Below are 24,733 nucleotides of genomic sequence, written 5' to 3'. Positions count from 1 at the left end.
TCTGAGCTGCTGGAAATATGGTCCAAAAACAATCGATGTAATGCTGCAGTAAACGATTACATTTTAGAAAAATTGGGCAATAATGCTACACGTTTAAAGGAAAAAGTTATTAATGCGGTTAAACATTTTATTGGACATATTAAAAAATACCTGCCGAAGTACAATCGATTGCTAAGCCGCATTAAAGAAGTCCACGCACACTGGCTCTCACAGAATATAATAATTGTAGTGGACAATGCGGTAACTGTGACTCCATCACAGCCTAAAAAAGGTCGTCCTACTCTTAGCTATAATGAGGCTGGAGCTCGGTTAAAAAGAAAGTTGGCGTCATCAGTAGCAGAAAGTGTTGGACATGAGAAAGAGACCTTCTACTTCATGCTGCAGCTGTTTCCGCTAAAAAATTTCGTCAGAGTATCCAATCCAAAGAGACGTCATCTAAGATATGTCCAGATGAAGCTCTGGCATATCTCCTAGAAAATTCTCTGACAAAAAGGCAATATATTAATACTGCTTTGCTAGCCAATAGTCGTAGCTTCAACGTATTTCCAAGCTACAAGAAATTACTAGAGGCAAAGGATCAATATCGGCCAAATGGAATAAATATAACTGAAACGGTTGCGCAAGTACCACTGCAATGTTTGTTGGATCACACAACAAGTCGTCTAATTTTATTGCAGAAAGATGTTTTAGAAGAGTATCCGGACATTAAGGAGCTGAAATTAATTGCTAGCTATGGCTTTGATGAGTCTACTGGACAGACAATTCATATGCAAAGCTTCAAAGAACATCAAGATCCCATTATTGATTAATCATTGTTTGTCACGTCGCTAATACCTATTAAACTTATAGATAAGTTTGAAAGAAATGTATGGGTTAATGATATACCACAGTCTGTTCGATTTTGCAGGCCCGTGAAAATAGAATTCACCAAAGAAACGCCAACTCATATAGTTGCCGAAAAGTCGGATCTTGACAGACAAATAAAGGCTTTAGTACCTTTCGAATACGAAATTGATAGCAATAAAAAAAGTCACAATTACTTATGAACTATGTATGACTTTAATAGATGGCAAAGTTCTAAACGTTTTAACGGGAACAAAATCCACACAATGCTGTCCTTTATGTGGAGCAACACCAACACCATTTTTAACGGAAAAAAAATTTGCAATCAAATAAAACCAGGTTCTCTTCAATACGGTATAAGTCCATTACACGCATGGATCAGACTCTTCGAACATGTTTTAAATGTGTCATACAGAATTGGAATAAATAAATGGCACATTAAAGATATGAAGGCCAAAGAATTTATGGCAGCCCGCAAACTGAAAATTAAGAAGAAATTATTTGATGAAATTGGAATTGTTGTTGGTATACCAAAACAAAATGGAAGCCGGAATTCCAACGATGGCAACACGGCCCGCAGAGCGTTCTCAAATGCTGTAGTTTTTGGTTCTATTTCAAATTTCAATCATGAAGTTCTTCACAATTTCCATATCATACTAATAGTTTTGTCAAGTGAATATAAAATTTCTGTGGAAAAATTTCAAAATTTCTGCAATAAGGCAGCAGCTCTCTACATGGAGAAATATCCATGGTATCCCATGACAGCAACGCTTCATGAAATACTGGCTCATGGATCACAAATTATTGAAGCTTCTGTGGTTCCAGTTGGTTCTTTGGGTGAAAATGCTTCAGAATCGCGCAACAAATCATACAAGAAAGATCGCCTATCCCATTCCAGGAAAGACAGTAGAATTCATCGCATAACAGACGTATTTAATAAAGCTTTGGACACATCGGATCCTTTGTTATCCAACCTTCGCATTGTTGAACGAAATCTAATAAAGTTAAGATCTTACCTAAAGAATTATTAAGCCTACTAGAAGAGCCGAAAATAATGGACGCATCAAATACGTACAGCGACACAGATACTGACGAAGATAGCGAATAAAATTAGTATAGTATATCTATATACCTATATAATAATAATATATAACAAATACACATATATATATATATATATATAGATATTTAAGTCATTCCTGAAGTAAATGTAAATCTATTGTTTGCATTCAGCGTCACACTTAATTTCTACTAATAATACTACGAATAGAAGGCGTGGTCGCACAGACTCCAAATTTTTTATACATACTTATCTTTCTAAAAAAACACAATGTGCAAAGTTTGACGTCTGTAACTCTATTTTTAGAATTAATGCCAAAAAATCGATCTCTGGAACCATTGTGCACTGGAACAACCTACTTCTGCGAAATATCTTGGTATCGTTCTAGACAAGAGATTCACTTTTGCGCCACACTTAAAAGCTGTCACCAAAAACTGTGGCCAAAGGCTACAGAAATTGCGCTGGCTGCTCAACAAAAGAAGCAAAATGTCTCTTCGAGCAAAGAGAGCAGTATACGTATTACGTATATTGCATAGTGCCAATTTCGATATATGGAATGCAGATTTGGGGGATTGGGATTATTTGCCAAATAAAACTACAAACGCATCCAAGTACTGCAGAATTGGGTGTTATGACAAATTACAAACTGCCCGTGGTAGGTGAGACGATCCACCCTACACCGCGATCTGAAAATTCATTCTGTAAAATATGTATGTATGATTGCAATCAAATCAAATTTAACACGACTGTGAAGGGTGTTAGTGTGTGAGACGAAGAGAAGAGAAGCGCAGCAACCAAGTCCTCGTGTATACGCATGTCTAACGAATATATGTATTTGCAACATATACATTGTAATTGGCCGGAATTGTGGCAGTGAAAAATTTTTGCCCGACAATTGCGGCAGTTAATACTATTTAATTTTGATTTAAAATTTTTATTTTTGATTTCTAGGTGAAGAGTTTTTATTTTGTTAGTCGACGGCACGACTTTCGTTGTCGATAATTACATCGCCAGCTCGCTATATTGCCTCCGTTACCGCTGCTGCTGCTTATATATATAAAACGCGAGGGGTGAGGGGAAATATTTTGCTACTGCTCAAATATTTTATTATTATATACATATATATTATATTTTTTCTACTAGCACAGGCAGCCCCAAGAGGAGTAGAGTTGGCGGCAGCTGGGAGCAAGTCAGTGGTCACGCCCAAACGGCTGAGAGAAAATGAGAGCGAGGAAAACTCCTCCAAAGCGCAACAAGAACTCAAGCCATGCGCCAGCCGAGTGGATCACCGTAGAGCCAAGGAGCACCGCTAAGAAAAAGTCCACCAAATCACGCCCGGACGCGCTGGTAGTAAGTGCGAAAGGTGAGATGAGCTACAGCAACGTGCTCTTTGTAGTTACGAGACGGCAGGGCGGTAAACTCAAAAATGTCTCGTACAGAGTGACCACTGCGCGTAGAACTGCCAAGGGCGATCTGCTGCTTGAACTTCGAGGATCTGGTCCAGCTCACGCAACTAGTTGTCAGAGACCTGGATGAACTGGCAAGCAAAGAGGAGGTGGTTAAAGCGATGGTAGAGCAAGTTGGCATGTCGGCTAATTTGTGCCAGGTAAAGAGCATAAGACCAGCTTACGCCAACACTCAGGCGGCGACAGGAACCCAGAACTCGGTGCTTTAAATGCTTGGATTTCGGGCACATCGCGAGCAAGTCCCGAGGCTCAGTGGACAGATCGAATAGCTGTTTTAAATGCGGCGAGCAAAACCACAAAGCGGCCACGTACAACAGAACAGCGAGATGCTTTCGTTCATCCAGAGGCAGCAGTGAGATCAACCACATGGCGGGTAGCAGACTCTGCCCTTCGGCAGGCGGGCGAAGTAACGAACGCTCAGTATGCAGGTTATGCAGTTGAACCTTAACCACTGTGCAGCGGCTCACGACCTCTTACTGGAGTCGGTCAGGAGAACGGGTGGACGTATGCGTTCTCAGCGAACCCTATAGAGCTGGATTTGGACCTGATTGGACGTGCGACCACACTGGCAAGGCGGCTATATGGGTTTGTGGCAGAAATCCACCCCAGTTTGGCTACCAACAGGCTGTCAGGGCGCTAGTGGGCAGCGTTTGGGTGGACAGCGTATACCTAGCCCCCAGTCTGCCAATTTCGGACTTTGATAACATCTTGCATAAATTAGCTGCGAACGCGAGAGGCCACTCACCGGTATTTGTCGCAGGGCGATTAGTAGTCGAAGGCTTTGATTCACTGGATCTGGTTCTTCTCAATGGTTCAAACTGTCATGGAGAGGGTGGAGTCGGCATACGTAGGCTCTATACCGAGCCGAGCAAACCCCTCGCTAGAGACCCTATTTCCTAGAATGACAAACAGCTTTTAGAGAGAGTCACAAAGCTCTTAAAAGCGCGATCAGGGGGAACAAAAAACAGTGTTTTCTGGCCCTGTGTAACACACTGGAGGACGACCCATGGGGTAAGGCATACCACCACCGGATGATCTATTGCATGGGATTGTCCCGGATCTGTTTCCCAGCGTGGAGGAAGATAACACAAGGCTACCAGATGAACGACTCACAGTGTTATGTTTTAACACACTGGAGACCCATGGGGTAACATACCACCACCGGATGATCTATTGCATGGGATTGTCACGGATCTGTTTCCCAGCGTGGAGGAAGATAACACAAGGCTAGATCGACTCAAGATTATGCGAGAACATCTGCAGGAGCTTAAGGCTTCAGTTACCAACATGGTGTTATTTCGTCTGATATCCAACACCAGGGGCCCCAAACAGAGTCGTCGAGCATTACTATCAAGCGTGACAAGGTCCATATTCTCTATGCTGGTCCTATCAGGGCAGTTGCCTTATTCAAAAGCTCCTACATCGGCGGCTTGTCGTCAACCTTTCGGCTGAGCGCCATTAGAATCATAAGCGGATTCAGGACTGTTTCAGATGAGGCTGCCTTTGCCGGCATATCCCCCTTCGAGGAAACGGTCAGGAAGAGAGTAAGCTTTTTCCGGCAGCTTCAGACTGGTTTTTCCGGCAGCTTCAGACTGGTTCCTCAACCAGCGCTGAGAAAAAAATGGCCAAACAGAGAGTACAACGGGAAAGTCTCGACAGGTGGCAAGCCCGGTGGAACGAGTCGTCCAAAGGACGGTGGACTCACCGGCTTATCCCGTGCATAAAAGAATGGACGAAGGACGAGGATGCCGAGCACGTCATTTTCCAGTGCATCAGATACGCTTCTCTCAGGCAAAAGCTGGAAGACGTAATTGGCGAAAGGATGGCGGTGTCAACGTTGGTACCACTGATGTGAATTTGTGGCAACGGTCATGATCAATCAAAGGAGGGCCGAGAAGGCTAGACAAATAACGAGGGAGTAAGCAAGCACCGATGCCCTTGTGAAGCATTGCTTCGCGGCCGACCCACAAGAGCCCGACTCCGCTAATTCTGTTTTCTACAGTTTCATTTTCTTCTCTTTGTATAATTCTAACCTTCACTTTTGTACACCTTGCTTCTCTATTACCTATACTACGAATAAAAAATCACACACACACATCCCTGCAAGTAACGTGTGGTTGTCGGTGTGATTTGCTTGTACTCTGTTTCCAGTGCAAGCAAATTTCGGCAGTGACACACGTACATATGTACATACGTGCATAGTCAATTTGTTTTTCCTCCAAGTCACTGCCACCAAGCTCACGCATATATTATAGTGAGTAGTGTAAAACCGCGACCGCCTCCGTGCCTCCGTGCGCAAAACAACTTTCATTGTTAATATTCTCTATATTACTTTCTTATACAACAGCAATAAAACAATTGAAAACATTGTCGTTTTTTCGGTAAATATACTTATATACATTGCTGTTTTTCCAGCTTCCTGTCTTTCTGTTATTATTGTACTCTTGTTTTTTTTTTTTTTCGTTTCTTTTCTATTTTTTCGTTAAGTGAAATTTCCCGTCCTTTTGCGTTCTTCGTCTGTGTCCGCTACTTCCGTACCCATTTGGGTGTAAAATACCACAGCACTGTCTTCGGTATTTTTCCAGTATTTTTGTTTTGTATTTTTATCAACACAGTTTTTGCTTTTTTTTGTCAATTTTGGAGATTGTGTAATAGCCTATTTCCACTACACCCAAAACCTCGGTTTTCTTTGGATTTTTTCCGTTCAGGCCGAATGTTTCGTTCGCCCCATGTAAAAACCCATAAGAAAAAAAGTCGGTTTTTCTACGTTCGCGAGCTACGTAGAAATAGCGAATGAACTTTTTGGGTAATTACGCGATATTTTGATCGATATGGCAGCGAAAAAGAGCTTACCACTAAACAAACAGCTGACATTAAAGTGCGCCAAGGTATGAAAATAGAAGGTATGTTTTTGCTTTTTAAAGCAATTTTTTTATATTTTAGATGAGCCAAAAAAACTCGCAAGCCGTCAATATCGTGGAGTGGCATCCACGAGGCTATGTTGTTCGAGTTGTGGGAGGAGAATTTGACGGCATTGCACAGTGGTTGGGCTTGTATGAAGCCGCGGCCAAAAATATTTCCCGTTGAGATATCGTTACGAAATTTTCCCCAAAAATTTAAAAAAATATTTTGTATATATAGTAAAAAAAATTGGATACATCGGAGGACTATATCCTATAGCTCCCATACAACCTTATTATGGCTTACATGCCGATTGTGCGCCAAAATTCTTCCGGTGGAGTTACAGTGCTAAAATTTCATATTAGAATATTATAAGATTTAAATTATATTGCTGCTTTCTTCTATCAAACTAGTTACTCTTCGAGTTTTTTCTTCATTCGTGCCCACTTCTGTACACCAAAGATCAAAGATGTACATGCGTGAAAAACCCAAAAATCTATAAAAATATTCTAAACACACTGTAAAAAAATCGTATCATATAGCTTCCATACAAACGGATAAAATAATTTTTTTCCAAGACTAAATTCAATATTTGACCTCTTGATACAAACGTTGGTTTAATCGTAATCCCAAAAAGTAAAACAACTATAAATTCACATATAACATATAATTAACCCAAAACGTTATAATCCTCTTACAAACGTATTAAATTCGCTTTGACACTTAATTCTTATCAACAATATAGCTGTTTTTAATAATATTTGCTTCTACAACTTCAATCAACTTTGTTCGCCTTTCAACAGCGCTACCTTCATCGCTGCACCATACATTAAAAACATATAAACGTGAGAATACACACTTATAAGAAAAACCTATTAAAGTTTAAACCAAGGGAATAAACAAAAAATAAATCAAAACTATTAATAAATGAAAAACTATTAATAAACACAAACTCAAAAGACAAAGACAGGGCAACAGCACAACAAGCACACGGGCGAAAACAAATTTTTTTAATGCAAAACTGACCCTGAAAATGTTAAGACGGTGTTAGAATTTTTACGATTATAAGCACATCTGCAATTTTCTGAAAAAAAAAATTTGCACATTTATTACCTTTAGAGCCAGGCAAATACATTGGTATACAACTTAACTGTGGCGTTCTGTGGCGTCACTACTAAAACTTAAGCTAAACATAAAAAAGACGTTCAAAATATAGACAAAAAACATGTATTATTTCAAAAAATATAAAAAAAAAAATGTGAAAAATTCGCGATGCGCGCAAGCTGTGCTGTGCAAATGACTACCTGCTTTCTATTTTTAGAAAGAACCGTTTGATATCCAGAAAAATCTAGTTTGCCATGAAAAAGGCTGGACAATTTAGAAACCATTTGTTTACTTCTGGCACATTTTTGTTGTTATTCCTTTTTTATTTTTGGCCTATGGGCTCAACCACTGTGCATTGAGGTCTGCCCAAAAAAAACACGCACATATTCAAACGTATGTGTGAGAAGTTTTTGACGGCAGGCTTCAATGTGAAGTGGAAGGATGTAAGGACCAAGATAGACAATTTGACCAAAAAATATAACTAAGTTGTATAAATCATATTTATTGAGTTCAGTAATAACGGGTGTATATTTATAAAAAAGAAATGAAATTAAGAAGCGAGGTCCAACTGGCGGTGCGCCATCGAAGTGGCAACATTTTGCCAAGGTCTACAGAATCTTGTCAGCGGTGAAGTCAATAAATTGTGATGAATGCATCCTCGATAGCATGGGTAAGCTATGATTTCAACCATCAATAGTAAGTCTTAAATTGTTATTTTTAGATCCCGATGAAGGGAAGTGGGATAGATTCATGTCGTCTATGATTTATATTCGGGTGATTCTAACGTCATCCTTTTTGGAGTTGATGATGAAGGTAGTACTGTGCTAAGTCAGCCACTACCGCGAAATATTGTGCTTGAAGCGTCGACTGACGAAAATAGCGTAATATTTGAAGAAAGCTCATCTGGTACATTACTACCTTCATCATCAACTCAAAAAAAAGAATGATATTAGAATCACCGAGGACGCAAACAGGCGGACCGATATTCTTGAGCGCCTTGGCAACGCTCGACTTAAATTAATGGAGCGATTTGTCGTAGCAGTGGAGGGGAAAAGGCTCTATTTAACGGAGTGAATAGAAAAATATTGCAAATTACATTTTTTGACTTTGAAAATATAAAAAAAATTACTAGCAATGAAGTGCGGCAATTTTTGTTTGTGTTAAGCAATATTATTATTTTGTAAATATTTTGTTAAATACTTTTATATTTTGATATTATTTTGTAAATATTTTGTTAAATACTTTTATGTTGTTATTATGATTATGTTAATATTATTTTGTTAAATATGCTTTTGTAAATACTATTCTGAAAATACTAAAAATTTGAAATAAATGCGTTACACACAAATTCTTTATATCATCGGGGCTTGGTTCCAAAATTCCCGGAATATCAATGTTTTCACGTTTGGTGAAATTATGTAAGATGCAACATGCTGTAATAACAACAGCCGTTTTACTGTAATGGTTATCAAGGCCTTTCCCGATTCGCCGAAATCGAGCTTTTAAATGGCCGAAAGCATTTTCGACCATCCTGCGTGATTTGGCTAAAGTATAATTAAAAGCCTTCATAGTTTCATTTTCAGTATTTGAAAAAGCATATGGCTTCATCACTTGAGCCGAAAATTTGAAAGCCGAATCACCAATCACCACAACAGGCACATCGAGTCCCGAAATAATGCGCAGGTTATTCTTTAATAGTGTCGACTCATCTAATAATTGACGTAGCCTACTTCGCTCAAAAATTTGGGAGTCATGACAGCGTCCTGGGCCTCCCAACGTTTATATAAAGAAATATGTATCTAAAATTACATTTAACATGAATATACAAATGCCAAAATTAGTATCACACAATAATGGCATATTTACCGAGCATCAACCATTGCAAACAATATAGTTGAGTAGCAGCCTTTATAATTAAAATAGTCAGCTGCATCAGCTGCAGATGGATGAATTTCAATATGACAGCCATCTAAAAAAACTCTTTCCTTAATAAAATTCCATGAAAACTATAATTATACTCACCAATCGCGCCTAAGCATTGTGGGAAGCCAAATTCTTCGAAGCCTTTAACGCATTCCTCCAATTTGGATTGCGTGAGGAAGTTATGCGGGAGGTAGTCGGATGACAGAACTCTACATGTCTCATGGCAAAATTCTAGCAATATTTTGCAGACCATTGCTTTTGACACACCAAACAACGTGCCCACTGTCCGATACTCCGCAGACGATCCCAAAGTGTATAATGCTATTGCAATCCGCTTATCAAAAGGAATGACCGTTCGAAATACGGTGTCAATGTACGCATATGATAAGTATCAATAACTAAAAGTAGCAGTGCATTAACATTAACATCTGCACTGCACATAACTATGTAAACTAACATTTAATATATACAGTTGCGAATAAATACTCAAAGCAGTACGACGTGTTTTATTTTACGCTTCAGCCAAGACTTTCCTGCCGAACCAAGTCGGTTCAACAAGTTGTCTAGAATTAAGCAGCGAGATAACGTTAATAGTTGAACAACTTAAGAGTACACTTTTAAAGGCTAACTAACTGTATTTTAAATGTAATTGTAAGGCAATGATTGCAATGGACCCATACAGTAAACAAAAACAACAATACAAATTTAAAAACTTAAAATAACCCAACAAAAAAAATAAATAAACTGTTAGAATTTGAATTTAAATATTTAGGCGCGCATAGGCGTACGTCAGATATGTATGTGGGTGACAGTGGAGAGTTACAACGTTGTAAGTGACAGATGCAAATTCACCATAAGGTGAATATCGCTCTCACTTGAGCTGGTTAAGATCTGCACTATCAAGGTTTGTTCTTTTTCTATCAAGATCGCAAGGGGAGAAGACGTCTTGGAATACTCTGTTGAAGAAGAAAGAAAAATCCACCCAGAAGTCCCAAAAGTCTAAAGGCCTCGTGGCAAAGAAAATAAAAATTTTCTTAATCTAATCTTGTCCATCCCCGCTGCTTTTGCCACAAAAAGCTGGTATCGACATATTACTCCACAGTGCCGTCCAGGCAAGGTAATTATTATAAAACTACAGGAAAAAATAATTAGTTGAAAAAATTTATAAAAATTGTTTAAAATCCGGTGTCCATATTAAAAACAGAAAAGAATAATCTTCTATTATTTATTATTTGGATGTTGACGTACAAACGGCAGTACCATCAAGTGGCCCAGCGATACCAAGCACCGGCTTGTTGACGCGCGGACAAAACAAAATAAATTTGTGAACAGCATGCATTAAACTAAAACCGCGAATAAATATTAAAAGACGCTGGACAGCTAATTAAATTAGATTAAAAATATGTTAGAATAAATGTATAATAAAATAAATAACAATTAAATACTCGATAAATAAGCTAATAATAAGGTTTTAAGCAAAGGAATAGATTTACTAGAGCAAACTACGTTATTGAGATTATTATAGTTCACACACAGAATACGGAAGGGATTATGGCAAGCAAAGTTAGTAGATCTACGTGAAATGAGAAGTGGAAGAAAATTCCTAGTGATCCTGAAAAGAACTGCAAAACTAATTTGACTTAACAGCTCCATAGAGTCTATTTCACCATTAATTAGTCTTTGTATAAAAACAGCACCTTGCATAGTTCTGCGGTCAGAAAGAGAAGGAAGGTTTAGCAATAAAAGTCTACTGCGATATGGTGGTAATCTAATATTAGGATTCCAATTTAAACTACGAAGAGCAAATAATAAGAATTGTTTCTGCACCGATTCAATCCTATCTTGATAAACCCTATACTGGGGATTCCAGACAAGGGATCCGTACTCAAGGATAGGACGAACCAGTGAGACGTACAAAGTCTTAGTGATGTAGGGATCATTGAACTCTTTCGACCAGCGTTTTATAAATCCCAGAACACTCATGGCCCTATTTACAGCAGATAGATTTTTCCCCAGCAGGTGGTACAGATAAACTTGGAACATCAACTGGGACAGAAAGCTCGATTGGGGTAATCGACAGACGCGTATTAGCCTTTTTACGCTTCGGAGACTCGGTCAAGAGCTTCATACTCTTAAACCCAGAATCCAAGGCAGAAAAGCTATCGGAGAGTTTTTTAAAGCCCGCCAATATATCTTTAAAACCAGTTCGCGTCTGCCGAATAAACCCAGCAATATCGCGGTCAGAGTCCCTACAGTGTTCACAAGTCCATCTCAATCCAGACTTGGCCGAAATCAAATCCACTATACGGCCGTTAAAGCCAGCACATTTTTCATGTGCAACGTTGTCGCATAACCAGCAACAAACAAAACCCATTTTGGCACCAACTGGCACCCGGCATTTCTTGTTATAGCAGACTAACATATTGCTAAAACAAAGATTATTAAACCAATTAAAAAATTAAAAAACAAAAAAAGAAATAAATCAAAATTGCTGCTGCTGCTGCACATATATAAAACGCGAGGAAAACTTTTTTCCCGCTCAAATACTTCACAATTTGAATAAAATATGTACAATAAAATATGTATAATTCAAAGAAAACAAATATACTACGACAAAAGGGTGAAAATTGGGTGTATATGTATATATAAGTAAGTAATGTTGGTATGTAAATACCTTTTTTGGCGGCAAATAATTTTTTTAATTAAAGCACACACGACAAAGTCAGAGATTTGATTTTGTTTCTGCTTTTCCGAGCACTTGCGCTATGATCGGCGAATTTAACACGACTGTGAAGGGTGTGAGTGTGTGAGACGTAGAGAAGAGAAGCGAAGCGACCAAGTCCTCGTGCATACGCATGTACATACACATGTACATACGCATATATGCAACGAAGACACTCAATAGAGACACATACATACACATATACATGTGTATATATGGGAGAGAGGGCAGCAGCGGTAGTAGGAATGAGATGGCAAGCGTATGATCGGCACGCGACCGTTAAGAGAAGGATAAGGATAGCAGTAGTAGCAAGCAGCAATGTATATTAGAATGTAAGCAAGCCAGCAACGGCTCGACCAGTATTTTATTATTGGTGACAATTAACAGCAATAGCGATTATGTATCGCAGTCTAACGAATATATTTGCAACATATACATTGTAATTGGCCGGAATTGTGGCAGTGAAAAATTTTTGCCCGACAATTGCGGCAGTTAATACTATTTAATTTTGATTTAAAATTTTTATTTTTGATTTCTAGGTGAAGAGTTTTTATTTTGTTAGTCGACGGCACGACTTTCGTTGTCGATAATTACATCGCCAGCTCGCTATATTGCCTCCGTTACCGCTGCTGCTGCTTATATATATAAAACGCGAGGGGTGAGGGGAAATATTTTGCTACTGCTCAAATATTTTATTATTATATACATATATATTATATTTTTTTTCTACTAGCACAGGCAGCCCCAAGAGGAGTAGAGTTGGCGGCAGCTGGGAGCAAGTCAGTGGTCACGCCCAAACGGCTGAGAGAAAATGAGAGCGAGGAAAACTCCTCCAAAGCGCAACAAGAACTCAAGCCATGCGCCAGCCGAGTGGATCACCGTAGAGCCAAGGAGCACCGCTAAGAAAAAGTCCACCAAATCACGCCCGGACGCGCTGGTAGTAAGTGCGAAAGGTGAGATGAGCTACAGCAACGTGCTCTTTGTAGTTACGAGACGGCAGGGCGGTAAACTCAAAAATGTCTCGTACAGAGTGACCACTGCGCGTAGAACTGCCAAGGGCGATCTGCTGCTTGAACTTCGAGGATCTGGTCCAGCTCACGCAACTAGTTGTCAGAGACCTGGATGAACTGGCAAGCAAAGAGGAGGTGGTTAAAGCGATGGTAGAGCAAGTTGGCATGTCGGCTAATTTGTGCCAGGTAAAGAGCATAAGACCAGCTTACGCCAACACTCAGGCGGCGACAGGAACCCAGAACTCGGTGCTTTAAATGCTTGGATTTCGGGCACATCGCGAGCAAGTCCCGAGGCTCAGTGGACAGATCGAATAGCTGTTTTAAATGCGGCGAGCAAAACCACAAAGCGGCCACGTACAACAGAACAGCGAGATGCTTTCTTTGTTCATCCAGAGGCAGCAGTGAGATCAACCACATGGCGGGTAGCAGACTCTGCCCTTCGGCAGGCGGGCGAAGTAACGAACGCTCAGTATGCAGGTTATGCAGTTGAACCTTAACCACTGTGCAGCGGCTCACGACCTCTTACTGGAGTCGGTCAGGGAGAACGGGGTGGACGTATGCGTTCTCAGCGAACCCTATAGAGCTGGATTTGGACCTGATTGGACGTGCGACCACACTGGCAAGGCGGCTATATGGGTTTGTGGCAGAAATCCACCCCAGTTTGGCTACCAACAGGCTGTCAGGGCGCTAGTGGGCAGCGTTTGGGTGGACAGCGTATACCTAGCCCCCAGTCTGCCAATTTCGGACTTTGATAACATCTTGCATAAATTAGCTGCGAACGCGAGAGGCCACTCACCGGTATTTGTCGCAGGGCGATTAGTAGTCGAAGGCTTTGATTCACTGGATCTGGTTCTTCTCAATGGTTCAAACTGTCATGGAGAGGGTGGAGTCGGCATACGTAGGCTCTATACCGAGCCGAGCAAACCCCTCGCTAGAGACCCTATTTCCTAGAATGACAAACAGCTTTTAGAGAGAGAGTCACAAAGCTCTTAAAAGCGCGATCAGGGGGAACAAAAAACAGTGTTTTCTGGCCCTGTGTAACACACTGGAGGACGACCCATGGGGTAAGGCATACCACCACCGGATGATCTATTGCATGGGATTGTCCCGGATCTGTTTCCCAGCGTGGAGGAAGATAACACAAGGCTACCTGATGATCGACTCAAGATTATGTTTTCGAGAACATCTGCAGGAGCTTAGCCGCAAGGCTTCAGTTACCAACATGGTGTTATTTCGTCTGATATCCAACACCAGGGGCCCCAAACAGAGTCGTCGAGCATTAATATCAAGCGTGACAAGGTCCATACCCTCTATGCTGCTCCTATCAGGGCAGTTGCCTTATTCAAAAGCTCCTACATCGGCGGCTTGTCGTCAACCTTTCGGCTGAGCGCCATTAGAATCATAAGCGGATTCAGGACTGTTTCCGATGAGGCTGTCTTTGCCGGCATATCCCCCTTCGAGGAAACGGTCCGGCAGCTTCAGACTGGTTTTTCCGGCAGCTTCAGACTGGTTCCTCAACCAGCGCTGAGAAAAAAATGGCCAAACAGAGAGTACAACGGGAAAGTCTCGACAGGTGGCAAGCCCGGTGGAACGAGTCGTCCAAAGGACGGTGGACTCACCGGCTTATCCCGTGCATAAAAGAATGGACGAAGGACGAGGATGCCGAGCACGTCATTTTCCAGTGCATCAGATACGCTTCTCTCAGGCAAAAGCTGGAAGACGTAATTGGCGAAAGGATGGCGGTGTCAACGTTGGTACCACTGATGTGAATTTGTGGCAACGGTCATGATCAATCAAAGGAGGGCCGAGAACGCTAGACAAATAACGAGGGAGTAAGCAAGCACCGATGCCCTTGTGAAGCATTGCTTCGCGGCCGACCCACAAGAGCCCGACTCCGCTAATTCTGTTTTCTACAGTTTCATTTTCTTCTCTTTGTATAATTCTAACCTTCACTTTTGTACACCTTGCTTCTCTATTACCTATACTACGAATAAAAAAAAATCACACACACACATCCCTGCAAGTAACGTGTGGTGGTCGGTGTGATTTGCTTGTTCTCTGTTTCCAGTGCAAGCAAATTTCGGCAGTGACACACGTACATATGTACATACGTGCATAGTCAATTTGTTTTTCCTCCAAGTCACTGCCACCAAGCTCACGCATATATTATAGTGAGTAGTGTAAAACCGCGACCGCCTCCGTGCCTCCGTGCGCAAAACAACTTGCATCGTTAATATTCTTTATATTATTTTCTTATCCAACAGCAATAAAAACAATTGAAAACATTGTCGTTTTTTTTTCGGTAAATATACTTATATACATTGCTGTTTTTTCCAGCTTCCTGTCTTTCTGTTATTATTGTACTCTTGTTTTTTTTTTTTTTTTTTTCGTTTCTTTTCTATTTTTTTCGTTAAGTGAAATTTCCCGTCCTTTTGCGTTCTTCGTCTGTGTCCGCTACTTCCGTACCCATTTGGGTGTAAAATACCACAGCACTGTCTTCGGTATTTTTCCAGTATTTTTGTTTTGTATTTTTATCAACACAGTTTTTGCTTTTTGTCAATTTTGGAGATTGTGTAATAGCCTATTTCCACTACACCCAAAACCTCGGTTTTCTTTGGATTTTTTCCGTTCAGGCCGAATGTTTCGTTCGCCCCATGTAAAAACCCATAAGAAAAAAAGTCGGTTTTTCTACGTTCGCAAGCTACGTAGAAATAGCGAATGAACTTTTTGGGTAATTACGCGATATTTTGATCGATATGGCAACGAAAAAGAGCTTACCACTAAACAAACAGCTGAAATTAAAGTGCGCCAAGGTATGAAAATAGAAAAATAAAAATTTGTTTTTGCTTTTTAAAGCAATTTTTTTATATTTTAGATGAGCCAAAAAAACTCGCAAGCCGTCAATATCGTGGAGTGGCATCCACGAGGCTATGTTGTTCGAGTTGTTGGAGGAGAATTTGACGGCATTGCACAGTGGTTGGGCTTGTATGAAGCCGCGGCCAAAAATATTTCCCGTTGAGATATCGTTACGAAATTTTCCCCAAAAATTTAAAAATATTTTGTATATATAGTAAAAAAAATTGGATACATCGGAGGACTATATCCTATAGCTCCCATACAACCTTATTATGGCTTACATGCCGATTGTGCGCCAAAATTCTTCCGGTGGAGTTACAGTGCTAAAACTTCATATTAGAATCCAAGACATATATAAGATATATATAAGATTTAAATTATATTGCTGCTTTCTTCTATCAAACTAGTTACTCTTCGAGTTTTTTCTTCATTCGTGCCCACTTCTGTACACCAAAGATCAAAGATGTACATGCGTGAAAAATCCAAAAATCTATAAAAATATTCTAAACACACTGTAAAAAAATCGTATCATATAGCTTCCATACAAACGGATAAAATCATTTTTTTCCAAGACTAAATTCAATATTTGACCTCTTAATACAAACGTTGGTTTAATCGTAATCCCAAAAAGTAAAACAACCATAAATTCACATATAACATATAATTAACCCAAAACGTTATAATCCTCTTACAAACGTATTCAATTCGCTTTGACACTTAACTTATCAACAATATAGCCGTTTTTAATAATATTTGCTTCTACAACTTCAATCAACTTCGTTCGCCTTTCAACAGCGCTACCTTTATCGCTGCACCATACATTAAAAACATATAAACGTGAGAATACACACTTATAAGAAAAACCTATTAAAGTTTAAACCAAGGGAATAAACAAAAAATAAATCAAAACTATTAATAAATGAAAAACTATTAATAAACACAAACTCAAAAGACGAAGACAGGGCAACAGCACAACAAGCACACGGGCGAAAACAAATTTTTATACCCGCTACCCATAGGGTAGAAGGGTATTATAACTTTGTGCCGGCAGGAAATGTATGTAACAGGTAGAAGGAGGCATCTCCGACCCTATAAAGTATATATATTCTTGATCAGCGTCAACAGCCGAGACGATCTAGCCATGTCCGTCTGTCCGTCTGTGTGTCTGTCCGTCTGTCCGTCTGTCCGTCCGTCCGTATGAACACCTAGATCTCAGAGACTATAAGAGATAGAGCTATAATTTTTTTTCGACAGCATTTGTTATGTTTGCACGCAGATCAAGTTTGTTTCAAATTTTTGCCACGCCACTTCCGCCCCGTAAATCAAATAAATCGAATAACAAGCGTAATTGTAAAAGCTAAATTGCGAATTTTGGTATATACAATAATAACTATAGTATTTATGATTCCTGAAAATTTTTGCGATCAGATAAAAATTGTGGAAGTTATTAAAGAAATACTTTGTATGGGCAAAACGCCTACTTACTAGGGTCTGAGTTGCTTTGGCTGACAATCTGGTATTTTGAGCCGTATATGGTATATTTTGAATGCGGTACTATATCGATATACCAAAAATACCATTTGGTATATTTTTAGTATTTTTTAAGTATTTTCGGTATATTTTGAAAATGATACCGCAATTTTTTGCCTTTATTAAAAATGGGTAGCGGGTATCTCACAGTCGAGCACACTCGACTGTAACTTTCTTACTTGTTTTAGTGCAAAACTGACCCTGAAAATGTTAAGACGGTGTTAGAATTTTTACGATTATAAGCACATCTGCAATTTTCTGAAAAAAATTTGCACATTTATTACCTTTAGAGCCAGGCAAACACATTGGTATACAACTTAACTGTGGCGTTCTGTGGCGTCACTACTAAAACTTTAGCTAAACATAAAAAAGACGTTCAAAATATAGACAAAAAACATGTATTATTTCAAATTAATACAACAAGAAGAGTTTAATAAGTACGTTTTTTTATAATATCTCAAATTTTAGAAAATACCTTCAACTTCAAAATCCATTACAAATATTATAAATTTGAACACGTAATAAATGAACTGACCATTTCAAAGTTCGGTTTGGTTGTGAAAAATTCGCGATGCGCGCAAGCTGTGCTGTGCAAATGACTACCTGCTTTCTATTTTTAGAAAGAACCGTTAGATATCCAGAAAATCTAGTTTGCCATGAAAAAGGCTGGACAATTTAGAAACCATTTGTTTACTTCTGGCACATTTTTGTTGTTATTCCTTTTTTTATTTTTGGCCAATGGGCTCAACCACTGTGCATTGAGGTCTGCCCAAAAAAAACACGCACATATTCAAACGTATGTGTGAGAAGTTTTTGACGGCAGGCTTCAATGTGAAGTGGAAGGATGTAAGGACCAAGATAGACAATTTGACTAAAAAATATAACTAAGTTGTATAAATCATATTTATTGAGTTCAGTAATAACGGGTGTATATTTATAAAAAAGAAATGAAATTAAGAAGCGAGGTCCAACTGGCGGTGCGCCATCGAAGTGTCAACATTTTGCCAAGGTCTACAGAATCTTGTCAGCGGTGAAGTCAATAAATTTTGATGAATGCATCCTGGATAGCATGGGTAAGCTATGATTTCAAAGCTCTCAACCATCAATAGTAAGTCTTAAATTGTTATTTTTAGATCCCGATGAAGGGAAGTGGGATAGATTCATGTCGTCTATTTCAAATCGTCGGCGCAGGCAGTCCTGTCCTGCGCTAGCTGAACCGTGTGACTCGAATGATTTATATTCGGGTGATTCTAACTTCATCCTTTTTGGAGTTGATGATAAAGGTAGTAATTAATTAAATTAATGGAGCGATTTGTCGTAGCAGTAGAGGGGAAAAGGCTCTATTTAACGGAGTGAATAGAAAAATATTGCAAATTACATTTTTTGACTTTGAAAATATAAAAAAATTACTAGCAATGAAGTGCGGCAATTTTTGTTTGTGTTAAGCAATATTATTATTTTGTAAATATTTTGTTAAATACTTTTATATTTGGATATTATTATTTTGTAAATATTTTGTTAAATACTTTTATGTTGTTATTATGATTATGTTAATATTATTTTGTTAAATATGCTTTTTTGTAAATACTATTCTGAAAATACTAAAAAGTTGAAATAAATGCGTTACACACAAATTCTTTATATCATCGGGGCTTGGTTCCAAAATTCCCGGAATATCAATGTTTTCACGTTTGGTGAAATTATGTAAGATGCAACATGCTGTAATAACAACAGCCGTTTTAATTTGTAATGGTTATCAAGGCCTTTCCCGATTCGCCGAAATCGAGCTTTTAAATGGCCGAAAGCATTTTCGACCACCCTGCGTGATTTGGCTAAAGTATAATTAAAAGCCTTCATAGTTTCATTTTCAGTATTTGAAAAAGCATATGGCTTCATCACTTGAGCCGAAAATTTGAAAGCCGAATCACCAATCACCACAACAGGCACATCGACTCCCGAAATAATGCGCAGGTTATTCTTTAATAGTGTCGACTCATCTAATAATTGACGTAGCCTACTTCGCTCAAAAATTTGGGAGTCATGACAGCGTCCTGGGCCTCCAACGTTTATATAAAGAAATATGTATCTAAAATTACATTTAACATGAATATACAAATGCCAAAATTAGTATCACACAATAATGGCATATTTACCGAGCATCAACCATTGCAAACAATATAGTTGAGTACCAGCCTTTATAATTAAAATAGTCAGCTGCATCAGCTGCAGATGGATGAATTTCAATATGACAGCCATCTAAAAAACTCGTTCTTTAATAAAATTCCATGAAAACTATAATTATACTCACCAATCGCGCCTAAGCATTGTGGGAAGCCAAATTGCGTGAAGAAGTTATGCGGGAGGTAGTCGGATGACAGAACTCTACATGTCTCATGGCAAAATTCTAGCAATATTTTGCAGACCATAGCTTTTGACACACCAAACAACGTGCCCACTGTCCGATACTCCGCAGACGATTGCGATTGCAATCCGCTTATCAAGCGGAATGGCCGTTCGAAATACGGTGTCAATGTACGCATATGATAAGTATCGATAACTAAAAGTAGCAGTGCATTAACATTATCATCTGCACTGCACATAACTATGTAAACTAACATTTAATATATACAGTTGCGAATAAATACTCAAAGCAGTACGACGTGTTTTATTTTACGCTTCAGCCAAGACTTTCCTGCCGAACCAACTCGGTTCAACAAGTTGTCTATAATTAAGCAGCGAGATAACGTTAATAGTTGAACAACTTAAGAGTACACTTTTAAGGCTAACTAACTGTATTTTAAATGTAATTGTAAGGCAATGATTGCAATGGACCCATACAGTAAACAAAAACAATAGAAATTTAAAAACTTAAAATAACCCAAAAAAAAAAATAAAACGTTAGAATTTGAATTTAAATATTTAGGCGCGCATAGGCGTACGTCAGATATGTATGTGGGTGACAGTGGAGAGTTACAACGTTGTAAGTGACAGATGCAAATTCACCATAAGGTGAATACCGCTCTCACTTGAGCTGGTTAAGATCTACACTATCAAGGTTTGTTCTTTTTCTATCAAGATCGCAAGGGGAGAAGACGTCTTGGAATACTCTGTTGAAGAAGAAAGAAAAATCCACCCAGAAGTCCCAAAAGTCTAAAGGCCTCGTGGCCAAGAAAATAAAAATTTTCTTAATCTAATCTTGTCCATCCCCGCTGCTTTTGCCACAAAAAGCTGGTATCGACATATTACTCCACAGTGCCGTCCAGGCAAGGTAATTATTATAAAACTACAGGAAAAAATAATTAGTTGAAAAAAATTTATAAAAATTGTTTAAAATCCGGTGTCCATATTTAAAACAGAAAAGAATAATCTTTTATTATTTATTATTTGGACGTTGACGTACTAACGGCAGTACCATCAAGTGGCCCAGCGATACCAAGCACCGGCTTGTTGACGCGCGGACAAAACAAAATAAATTTGTGAACAGCATGCATTAAACGAAAACCGCGAATAAATATTAAAAGACGCTGGACAGCTAATTAAATTAGATTAAAAATATGTTAGAATAAATGTATAATAAAATAAATAACAATTAAATACTCGATAAATAAGCTAATAATAAGGTTTTAAGGAATAGATTTACTAGAGCAAACCTTGCATTGTTCTGCGGTCAGAAAGAGAAGGAAGGTTTAGTAATAAAAGTCTACTGCGATATGGTGGTAATCTAATATTAGGATTCCAATTTAAACTACGAAGAGCAAATAATAAGAATTGTTTCTGCACCGATTCAATCCTATCTTGATAAACCCTATACTGGGGATTCCAGACAAGAGATCCGTACTCAAGGATAGGACGAACCAGTGAGACGTACAAAGTCTTAGTGATGTAGGGATCATTGAACTCTTTCGACCAGCGTTTTATAAATCCCAGAACACTCATGGCCCTATTTACAGCAGATAGATTTTTCCCCAGCAGGTGGTACAGATAAACTTGGAACATCAACTGGGACAGAAAGCTCGATTGGGGTAATCGACAGACGCGTATTAGCCTTTTTACGCTTCGGAGACTCGGTCAATAGCTTCATACTCTTAAACCCAGAATCCAAGGCAGAAAAGCTATCGGAGAGTTTTTTAAAGCCCGCCAATATATCTTTAAAACCAGTTCGCGTCTGCCGAATAAACCCAGCAATATCGCGGTCAGAGTCCCTACAGTGTTCACAAGTCCATCTCAATCCAGACTTGGCCGAAATCAAATCCACTATACGGCCGTTAAAGCCAGCACATTTTTCATGTGCAACGTTGTCGCATAACCAGCAACAAACAAAACCCATTTTGGCACCAACTGGCACCCGGCATTTCTTGTTATAGCAGACTAACATATTGCTAAAACAAAGATTATTAAACCAATTAAAAATTAAAAAAAAAGAAATAAATCAAAATTGCTGCTGCTGCTGCACATATATAAAACGCGAGGAAAACTTTTTTCCCGCTCAAATACTTCACAATTTGAATAAAATATGTACAATAAAAAATGTATAATTCAAAGAAAACAAATATACTACGACAAAAGGGTGAAAATTGGGTGTATATGTATATATAAGTAAGTAATGTTGGTATGTAAATACCTTTTTTGGCGGCAAATAATTTTTTAATTAAAGCACACACGACAAAGTCAGAGATTTGATTTTGTTTCTGCTTTTCCGAGCACTTGCGCTATGATCGGCGAATTTAACACGACTGTGAAGGGTGTGAGTGTGTGAGACGTAGAGAAGAGAAGCGAAGCGACCAAGTCCTCGATGCATACGCATGTACATACACATGTACATACGCATATATGCAACGAAGACACTCAATAGAACACATACATACACATATACATGTGTATATATGGGAGAGAGGGCAGCAGCGGTAGTAGGAATGAGATGGCAAGCGTATGATCGGCACGCGACCGTTAAGAGAAGGATAAGGATAGCAGTAGTAGCAAGCAGCAATGTATATTAGAATGTAAGCAAGCCAGCAACGGCTCGACCAGTATTTTATTATTGGTGACAATTAACAGCAATAGCGATTATGTATCGCAGTCTAACGAATATATTTGCAACATATACATTGTAATTGGCCGGAATTGTGGCAGTGAAAAATTTTTGCCCGACAATTGCGGCAGTTAATACTATTTAATTTTGATTTAAAATTTTTATTTTTGATTTCTAGGTGAAGAGTTTTTATTTTGTTAGTCGACGGCACGACTTTCGTTGTCGATAATTACATCGCCAGCTCGCTATATTGCCTCCGTTACCGCTGCTGCTGCTTATATATATAAAACGCGAGGGGTGAGGGGAAATATTTTGCTACTGCTCAAATATTTTATTATTATATACATATATATTATATTTTTTTTCTACTAGCACAGGCAGCCCCAAGAGGAGTAGAGTTGGCGGCAGCTGGGAGCAAGTCAGTGGTCACGCCCAAACGGCCGAGAGAAAATGAGAGCGAGGAAAACTCCTCCAAAGCGCAACAAGAACTCAAGCCATGCGCCAGCCGAGTGGATCACCGTAGAGCCAAGGAGCACCGCTAAGAAAAAGTCCACCAAATCACGCCCGGACGCGCTGGTAGTAAGTGCGAAAGGTGAGATGAGCTACAGCAACGTGCTCTTTGTATTTACGAGACGGCAGGGCGGTAAACTCAAAAATGTCTCGGACAGAGTGACCACTGCGCGTAGAACTGCTAAGGGCGATCTGCTGCTTGAACTTCGAGGATCTGGTCCAGCTCACGCAACTAGTTGTCAGAGACCTGGATGAACTGGCAAGCAAAGAGGAGGTGGTTAAAGCGATGGTAGAGCAAGTTGGCATGTCGGCTAATTTGTGCCAGGTAAAGAGCATAAGACCAGCTTACGCCAAAACTCAGGCGGCGACAGGAACCCAGAACTCGGTGCTTTAAATGCTTGGATTTCGGGCACATCGCGAACAAGTCCCGAGGCTCAGTGGACAGATCGAATAGCTGTTTTAAATGCGGCGAGCAAAACCACAAAGCGGCCACGTACAACAGAACAGCGAGATGCTTTCTTTGTTCATCCAGAGGCAGCAGTGAGATCAACCACATGGCGGGTAGCAGACTCTGCCCTTCGGCAGGCGGGCGAAGTAACGAACGCTCAGTATGCAGGTTATGCAGTTGAACCTTAACCACTGTGCAGCGGCTCACGACCTCTTACTGGAGTCGGTCAGGGAGAACGGGGTGGACGTATGCGTTCTCAGTGGCAGAAATCCACCCCAGTTTGGCTACCAACAGGCTGTCAGGGCGCTAGTGGGCAGCGTTTGGGTGGACAGCGTATACCTAGCCCCCAGTCTGCCAATTTCGGACTTTGATAACATCTTGCATAAATTAGCTGCGAACGCGAGAGGCCACTCACCGGTATTTGTCGCAGGGCGATTAGTAGTCGAAGCCTTTGATTCACTGGATCTGGTTCTTCTCAATGGTTCAAACTGTCATGGAGAGGGTGGAGTCGGCATACGTAGGCTCTATACCGAGCCGAGCAAACCCTCGCTACGCTACATGCCAGTCTATTGGTGGAACGAGGCTAGTGTCTGTAATCACGCGAGGAGGAGCTGTCAGAGAGCGCGGGGAAGACCCTATTTCCTAGAATGACAAACAGCTTTTAGAGAGAGTCACAAAGCTCTTAAAAGCGCGATCAGGGGGAGCAAAAAACAGTGTTTTCTGGCCCTGTGTAACACACTGGAGGACGACCCATGGGGTAAGGCATACCACCACCGGATGATCTATTGCATGGGATTGTCACGGATCTGTTTCCCAGCGTGAAGGAAGATAACACAAGGCTACCTGATGATCGACTCAAGATTATGTTTTCGAGAACATCTGCAGGAGATTAGCCGCAAGGCTTCAGTTACCAACATGGTGTTATTTCGTCTGATATCCAACACCAGGGGCCCCAAACTGAGTCGTCGAGCATTACTATCAAGCGTGACAAGGTCCATACCCTCTATGCTGCTCCTATCAGGGCAGTTGCCTTATTCAAAAGCTCCTACATCGGCGGCTTGTCGTCAACCTTTCGGCTGAGCGCCATTAGAATCATAAGCGGATTCAGGACTGTTTCCGATGAGGCTGTCTTTGCCGGCATATCCCCCTTCGAGGAAACGGTCCGGCAGCTTCAGACTGGTTTTTCCGGCAGCTTCAGACTGGTTCCTCAACCAGCGCTGAGAAAAAAATGGCCAAACAGAGAGTACAACGGGAAAGTCTCGACAGGTGGCAAACTCGGTGGAACGGGTCGTCCAAAGGACGGTGGACTCACCGGCTTATCCCGTGCATAA

At 39.9% G+C, this 24,733-nt stretch overlaps 1 long non-coding RNA gene across 1 annotated transcript; it reads right to left on the bottom strand.

Moving 5' to 3' along the window:
* Positions 1-19,064: 19,064 nt before the first annotated feature.
* Positions 19,065-19,755, bottom strand: LOC133835716 (uncharacterized). The gene is made up of 3 exons (XR_009893637.1): positions 19,724-19,755; positions 19,569-19,671; positions 19,065-19,501 (listed from the first exon to the last, which is right to left on the bottom strand). It is a non-coding gene; the product is annotated as an uncharacterized LOC133835716 (long non-coding RNA).
* Positions 19,756-24,733: the final 4,978 nt, after the last annotated feature.

The sequence above is a fragment of the Drosophila sulfurigaster genome, chromosome 2R (genome assembly GCF_023558435.1).
Source record: "Drosophila sulfurigaster albostrigata strain 15112-1811.04 chromosome 2R, ASM2355843v2, whole genome shotgun sequence".
NCBI classification, from domain to species: Eukaryota; Metazoa; Arthropoda; class Insecta; order Diptera; family Drosophilidae; genus Drosophila; species Drosophila sulfurigaster.
Note: the sequence above shows the minus strand (reverse complement) of the source record. Positions and strands in the feature narration are given on the sequence as shown.